The sequence below is a fragment of the Limulus polyphemus genome, unplaced genomic scaffold, assembly GCF_000517525.1.
Source record: "Limulus polyphemus unplaced genomic scaffold, Limulus_polyphemus-2.1.2 Scaffold1020, whole genome shotgun sequence".
In the NCBI taxonomy this organism is placed as follows: domain Eukaryota; kingdom Metazoa; phylum Arthropoda; class Merostomata; order Xiphosura; family Limulidae; genus Limulus; species Limulus polyphemus.
In genome coordinates, this window is record NW_013666630.1 from 168,172 (window position 1) to 175,867 (window position 7,696).

General features: G+C 35.0%; 1 non-coding gene across 1 annotated transcript; it reads right to left on the reverse strand.

Moving 5' to 3' along the window:
- Positions 1-606: 606 nt before the first annotated feature.
- On the reverse strand, positions 607-689 carry Trnas-cga. The gene has a single exon. It is a non-coding gene; the product is annotated as a tRNA-Ser (tRNA).
- Between the last annotated feature and the right edge of the window lie 7,007 nt (positions 690-7,696).

The window sequence follows — 7,696 nt, forward strand, 5'->3', positions numbered from 1 at the left end:
TCATTTCAAAAAATAATAATATACATTATATCCTAGGTGGTACTTTAAAATTAATTTTATTAACATTTTGTACCAAAATAGGTCTAAATTTCGAAAAATTATTTAAAATTCCGAGATAACACACGCCAGTACATTTTCCCTATATTATAAGTAACTCTATTAGAATATACACCAAGCAAAAAACGGAATATATTTTGAATTTTTTATAATATGCCAATTCTTTTCGTAATAACACTACAGGGACTTCATTACCCCACTCCACACACACACACACACATAAAGATAATCTTATAAAATGGCCTTTTACATAATTCCTTATACAGAAAACTGACAGACTATATATACTATCTACACTATAAAAACCTGTCAACTCACTCCAATAGAATAAATTATCACATAAAATGATATTTCACTTTAAGATATTTACTGACTAAAACAATTACAAAAATATTGGTACTCATGATACACAGACACCGTAAAGACCATGATTCATAAGCTAAAATAGACTAGCACGAATTAGTAGAAAAACAAGTTTGTGAGATTGGTTACTCCTTAAATATATTTATTGGATCAATAAAGAGAAGAAAAAACTTTGAAAACATTTATCGCAGTTGACAGGATTCGAACCTGCGTGGGGACTTCCCCATTGGATTTCGAGTCCAACGCCTTAACCACTCGGCCACAACTGCTAGGACTTTTGTTAACAAACCAAGATAACACAAGTTAAAATTCGAAACCTTATTTATTTATTTTTTAGAAGATTATCTAGTAATTTTAGTCTATTTACAAGGTAAATATCTTCGTACTTTACAGATTTATTAGATGAGGGTTAACAATCAACTGCAAGAATATGTATTATTGATCTTGTACTTTCTTTATTACTCTTGTGGTTGCTGTTCAACACAATGAGTCAATGAGTAGGGTGTTCAAAGGTGGGATCACCTCAAAATCTTTATTTGTTGGTAGACAGAAAGAAAACTGGAAATGTTGTTTATGAAAATGTTTTGTTATAATATTAAAATTTGGGATAAAGTTTATGTTCAAGTTATTACTTTGAAATATACGTTTGCTGTTAAACTTACATTGTTTTAATTAAGTTTAAACATTCCCGGTCGTTTGACGGGGTTTTCAGCTTGTACCTAATGAAAATAAGTAAAAACAATAAGCTAATATAATTCGAAGCAAAAACGCTGGAATAAGCTAGTTCTATACTTAATTCTAATTCAAAAGAAAATATATTAAAAAGAATAATTATCAAAATAATATATATATGATAAACACCACCACCATGAAGAAGTGTAACCTTGAATGGTGTATTGGGTAACACCACATTATTTTTTTGATTAACACAATTAAACAAAACAAAACAATATTTATAAAAGTTTCCAACATTACATTGCTATAGAAATAATGTAGAATAAATACTTTGAGGTTTCTAAATTTATACTGCAACTAATTGTTTTTAGGAAAATGTTTAAACTTCTTCAGTACAAAAAATTAATAAGTACATAGACTAAAGCATACTAAATAATCACATTTAAACATAAAAACCAGCGGATCTTTTCCGTTTGGTGCCCACCAACAGTAATAAGCATCAATACGGAACTCATCGCCAAATGCTTGACTCTTATCTTTGTAAATTTATATGGATTTTGCTTGTTTGTAATTAAGCACAAAACTACACAATGGGTTATCTGTGCTCTGCCCATCACAGGTATCGAAACCCGGAATCTAGCGTTGTAAGTCCGTAGACATACCGTCGTGCTACTGGGGGTATTTATATGGAGAAATAGAAACAAAGATGAAGATTTATTTTTAAAAACATTGTTTAATATCGCAGAATTCGCTAAATAAATATCACATAATGTTTTATTATTAATTATTTTATTGCATAACTGGCGTTGTTTTCAGAATGATCTGTTGGTGGGCACTAAACGGAAAAGACCCAAACCAGCTGTCATATTGAATAAAAAACAACAACTTTAAAGGTATTTATAACGAAATTGTGGCATCCTTGGAGGAGGGGGCGTATTGAAAAATTTAATATTGAGACATTTACTGTAGATATTAACATACTGATTGTTCACATATAACTAGATTTTCTTTTTATTCCGGATATTATTATATGTGAAACCTTGTTCCTTTCTTTGTAAGATAAGGCATAGCAATATCATATATTCTAGGTTGTCACTGCTAAATATTTCATATGTTTTCATAAAACCTTTGGCGGTGAATTAGTATTAAGAAAAATTAAGATCGAAATATATGTTATAATGTTTTCGCATGTTTTTTTCAGTCAACAGAGAGTCGTATAGGCTTCGATATGCTGAAAGAAGATATTTATGCCAAAAGAAAGAAAGGAACACCAAGGTTTGTAAGAATATTAAAGGAATTTCGCTGTCTCAAATGCTTGGAGGCAGTGAGGAGCTTTTCTGGCCGGCAAGGTATGTTAGAGATGCTGTGAAACTGTGTCCAATGTCTGAGACTGACACATAATGCGACTAGAATGCGTATACTTATGTATTGCAGTGTTCTGCTCTAAACTTTGTCACCAAACACCACATTTGTCAGAATGCACGTGTCCATGAACTTTTGGAAGAGGTTGAGGGCTTTCCTTAAACAATGATGGTATCTTAGCCACACATCAGTAGGTACTTGTCTACAGCTCTGTCTCACAAAAATAGTTATTTGAAACAGGTTAACCCTTTGGTGTTTTTAGGGACGACAAAAGAGAATTGAAACCGTTTCTCTAAGTGCATAAGGCAGGTTATATCTTGGAATGAATAGGCTCAGGTACAGATGGTGCAACATTTGATGTTGAGTTTAGATGATCTAGCATTTTATGCACTAGTACATTTGGCTGAGGATCCACTAGATACTAGGACACTATTTTCAGTGAGTTCAACCACAGCTGTAGCCAAGTGAAAAATTGAACCAAGGCTCTAAAGCGAAAGATTCGTGAGAATTTAATCACTTATGTGGATTCTAAAGACTTTCCTGAGCATGTCATCTGCTGGTCATAGTTGGACACTTCTTGAGGGGGTTACCAAACAATGTCATATGAGTCTCAAGGGCATATAATTTCTGACAGAAGTGATTTCTGTGGCAAATAAGTTCGAAATGTTCTCATTAATGGATTAACGAGATTCCCACTGTCCCTATCTACTATCTAGCGAAACCACAGCCAAGGGAACTGGCTTTGAAAAATCAGCGTGGAAACTTGAAACTAGCCACATTTGTCAGTGGATTTTTAAGTTGGATGTTAGGTACTGCCTAACAGTACTATATGCTTGAACAGAAGAAAGAAACATCTGTAGCCATTATAGCAGTTGACTCTGCTCTAAAACAAACAACAAGGTCCGTGGTGCTTCTCAAGACTGAGCTGAAGCGTCCAATAGCTCCATTAATTTTATTAGAGTAAAAGCCACAAGAAGTCATGGTGTGGGTATCTTGATTCTAAATGGGACATCGAGACTTTTCAAGCCATGTTGGAATGCCTGCATTGCTTATGCAACAATAATTGAACTCTTAAACGTAGCAAGAGTGTGAATACAGAGCACTTGCTTCAACCATGGCTTACGTGGTCACTGGATGTGGGAATATCCATATACTATTACAAGAAAGAACTATTAGGTGTAGGTATTGTTCAGATTGATGCCACAGTAGATCAGGAAGGCTGATGATAAGGTGTTGGTAATACTGCCATGATTAGGTTAAACCAATAGAGACTGAGATGGATCTGCCTAACAATTCAGGTGGATTAGGCTGTTACCTTGAACCCATTGTTATGAAGGATGGTTTGGACTTCCATAGATTTAGCACCATGTTATATGTACCTGTAACAAATGGGTTCGAGGTTCAGTTTCCACTAAATACTGGTTCATTCAGAACCTTACTCGATTTTGCCAAGTATAAGGTGTTCTAAAGAAAGCCAACTGGATTATGTAGGCTGTCTTCTGGAATGGATAGGCTCAAAAACAGATGGTGTAACATTTGATTCTGAGTTTAAATGGTCTATCATTTGATGTCCTAGCACATTTTGGTTTTGATCCTCTTGATACGAAGACAACTTTTTCAGTGAGTTCAGCCACAGTTTTTGCATCACATTATTGACAGTCTGTAGATAATTTATCCAAGGCCGTTGTCTATGTTAGCAAAACGTAGTTCTGGAAATAATAACAGGCTAAAAGCGAATGAAAATATGCATCTGTAAGTTTATCTAGACAATTTCCGATCTTGGCTCAGACGTTGGTATCTTAGAGATGAACCTATTGTGGAAATTGTTAACCAACTTCATTTATGTAATAGATAAATTGCATGTTTGACCAGAATGGGCTCCAGAACAGTGGACTACATGCATGCTCAGAAGGAGTTAATGATGCCACTGAATGTACAAGTGATGTTAAGTGGTGTACTATGGAGGAAATCTAATCTAGTGGTGATACAACAGATACAAGAAATGTAATTTTTGTGCTGGAAAGTAGGCTATATTTACTTGAACAATTATTTGTTTGAGTGATGTTGCTGTTTTCCCAATTACATTCATTTATCTATTCAGCTTTTATTATATGACAATTGAATTGTAACAGACTCAGAGGTGATACAAGCCAGATGTTTAACTAGCATTACAACTACTGTACTACACATGAGGATGAATAGAGAACTCCCCAAGCGTCTGCTATCTCTAGTTGAAGACTGTGATAATAAGACATGAAATTCAATGAGTTTACTCATGATTTTGTGGAATCAGATAACTCATTGGGTCATACAACAATCACACATGAACACAAGTGATGTGTGTCTAATAAAACAATAAGTGTGCAGACTTCTTTAAAGCATTAGGGATGTTGCCTGCATTGAAATTAAGAGAATGTTTAAAAGTGTGATAAGACAATCTTCATAGAGTGGATGGCAATCTTTAGTGATACATTTCAGAATTAATGCAGGAATACCAAAACTGTGAGTGGACATAGGATTATGAATGTGATAATATATATATATATATATTAATTCCTTTCTTATCCTGTATATGGATGCAAGTTTGTATGCGCTTGAAGGCACCCATTGGCTCAACATACTAGATCTAATTTTTGGCATCTTAGAAGTCAAAATTGGATGATAAAGGTAAATATAAATTTGTTTTGAGAACTTGTGTAGGACTGTGCAAATTCTGCATTATATTGTTCTGTCTGTGTAATGCACCTGTGCACTTTTGGGAAGCTGGTGGAGCTTACACTATGAGAAGTGAGATGAAAGATGCATCATCTATCTGGATAACATATTGTTTCTGATCACATGTTTCTAAGCCTAAAATGTGCTTTTGCGTGGGAGAATGAATTTGAACATATATACATGTTCTAGGAGCATTCTTTGGTTATAGTATCAGTTCTGACTTGTCCGATAATGTACAACAAAGGAGAAACTGATTGAAATTGTAGAGCTTGACAAATGTTGCACCCATTGTTTGTACGACAGAAAATAAATAAACTGTTTTAGTGGACCATGCATAACTAGTATGACTGATAAGCTTTAAAATTTCAGAATGTATGATTGTGTATTGATGTCGGAAAAGTGCCCCTTTGTTTCACAACACTGCCCAGCTTAGCAGTACAGAAATTCCAATGGATTATCTTACCCGCCAGTAAGACCATGTTTGTACATTGAATGCTTAGAACCTCAACACCATGGTCTAGTCAAGGCTATTGCAACATGTATGATGATAAACTGTATATGAAATTTCAGTATTCTGCATTCGCTGACGCACATGAAGTAAAAAATGTTACAATGGCAATACAGCAGTGGAACAAAGTTTGAACCTGGTGATATGCACCTGCAGCATTTAGCATCTCATTTGTGGCTGGACTACTCCTTTTCTAGTATATGGACTGTCCAATGAAGTGAATTATGAGTTATAATAATGAACATCAGCACCTTGATGACTTTCTCGAAATGGTTAGTCAGGAACAAGAAGTGGAAGAGTAGGTTGACCCCAGACGTCAAAATCACTTTATAGTACGATTTTGACTCAGCTGATGAAAGAAGATGCTTGAAATATATATCTGAAAGTTTGAGGTGAGTCAGACCAGTAGCTGTCAGTAGAAGAGTAGCCTATATGCTCTGAACTTGGCTTAAATACTAGTACCAGCTTCCTAATCTTTATGAAAGGAGTTAACTACTTGAACAGAAGTTAAAATTGACCGTATCAGTGACCGTATAGAAGTAGAATCCCATACTTTTCAAGCTATAAAACAGCATAGGAGGATGTCTACAAGACACCACATGACAGCTGACAGATTATTATACAATCAGGACAGTTGGTTGGTTGATAGAGCAATAGCTGAGAGGATATTACAATCATTAATTTCTGAGCTATTGATCGATAATGGATAGCAGGATGTTGGCTTGTTGTCTTGCAACAATATCACTTGATCTATGGCCCGGCATGGCCAGGTGGTTAGGGCGCTCGACTCGCAATCTGCAGATCGCGGGTTCGAATTCCCGTCACACCAAAACATGCTCACCCGGTGTCCGAACTAGGACGCCAGACCTACTCCCGGATACACAATAAGGGCAGACAAGGTTGTTAAATAAATTCCTAGGAAACAGATGTTCGGTTCTAGCTACTAATGTTTAATATATGGGAATTCTGAAAGGGCTTTGCAATCCTTTTTTCTTCTGAGTTCTGGGGCTAAGTTTTGTGGTGAATTTTGGTGGATATTTGCCTGTAGAAACTACCTGGACAGACGTGCAATTTTGCGTGCAACCTTACATGATCTTGTGTTGCATTACCATATGAGATGGCACATTTTACTCAGATAGCCTTACAGCAGATTTTTTGAAGTGCAATAAGGGAGTTTTATAAAGTGTGACAAAATGTGTTTAAATTTGTTAGATTTTTATCTTGGTTAATTTACTGGCTGTCTAATGTAATGATTTTTTAATTTAATTTTAATTTATTATTATCTTTTTTTAATGTGTTGGAATGTGGTATGCTTGAATAAAAGCTTCCCTTTTGAATGTGTAATTTCCTTAGTTGTATACATGTGATATGAGGGATAGATTATGAATTATTGTTGTTTTATTGTTTGTTATTAAGCAAAAAGCTGCACAAAGGGCTATCTGTGCTCTGCTTACCACGGGTATCGAAACTCGGTTTTTAGCGATAGAAATCCGCAGACGTACCACTGTGCCACTGGGGAGCTTAGGTTATGTATTATTAGATACTTCATGAGTCATAATTTGACCTTTTAATGTTTGGATCTATAATGGGTTATCTGTGCTCTGCCCACTATGGGTATCGAAACTTGACTTATAACATTATAAGCCCTCAGACGATCTCCAGGAAGTTCTTGAAATAAGTAAGTAAGGGGGATTCTTACAGTTAAAAGAACTGCTTATTTCACACTTCAATGAGTAGTAAATAACATATCTTTATTCAAGTATATTTTCGTACAAGTGTTCTGCACTTAGTTAGTTTGTGTTCTTGTAAACAAGATGTGGAAATATTTTACAATTGCACCAATTCTCTGACTAAAACACTAGTTATATGCAAAATAGTTGCTCTGGAAAGGTTTATACTTACTTGATCTCTTTATTTCTGACATGTCCTGATCTGTCTTGAAAGTACATTATCCTGTTCAGACATGACGAAATCTTTTATCTGCCCCTGCAACCAAAAAAAAAAAAAAAATTCACA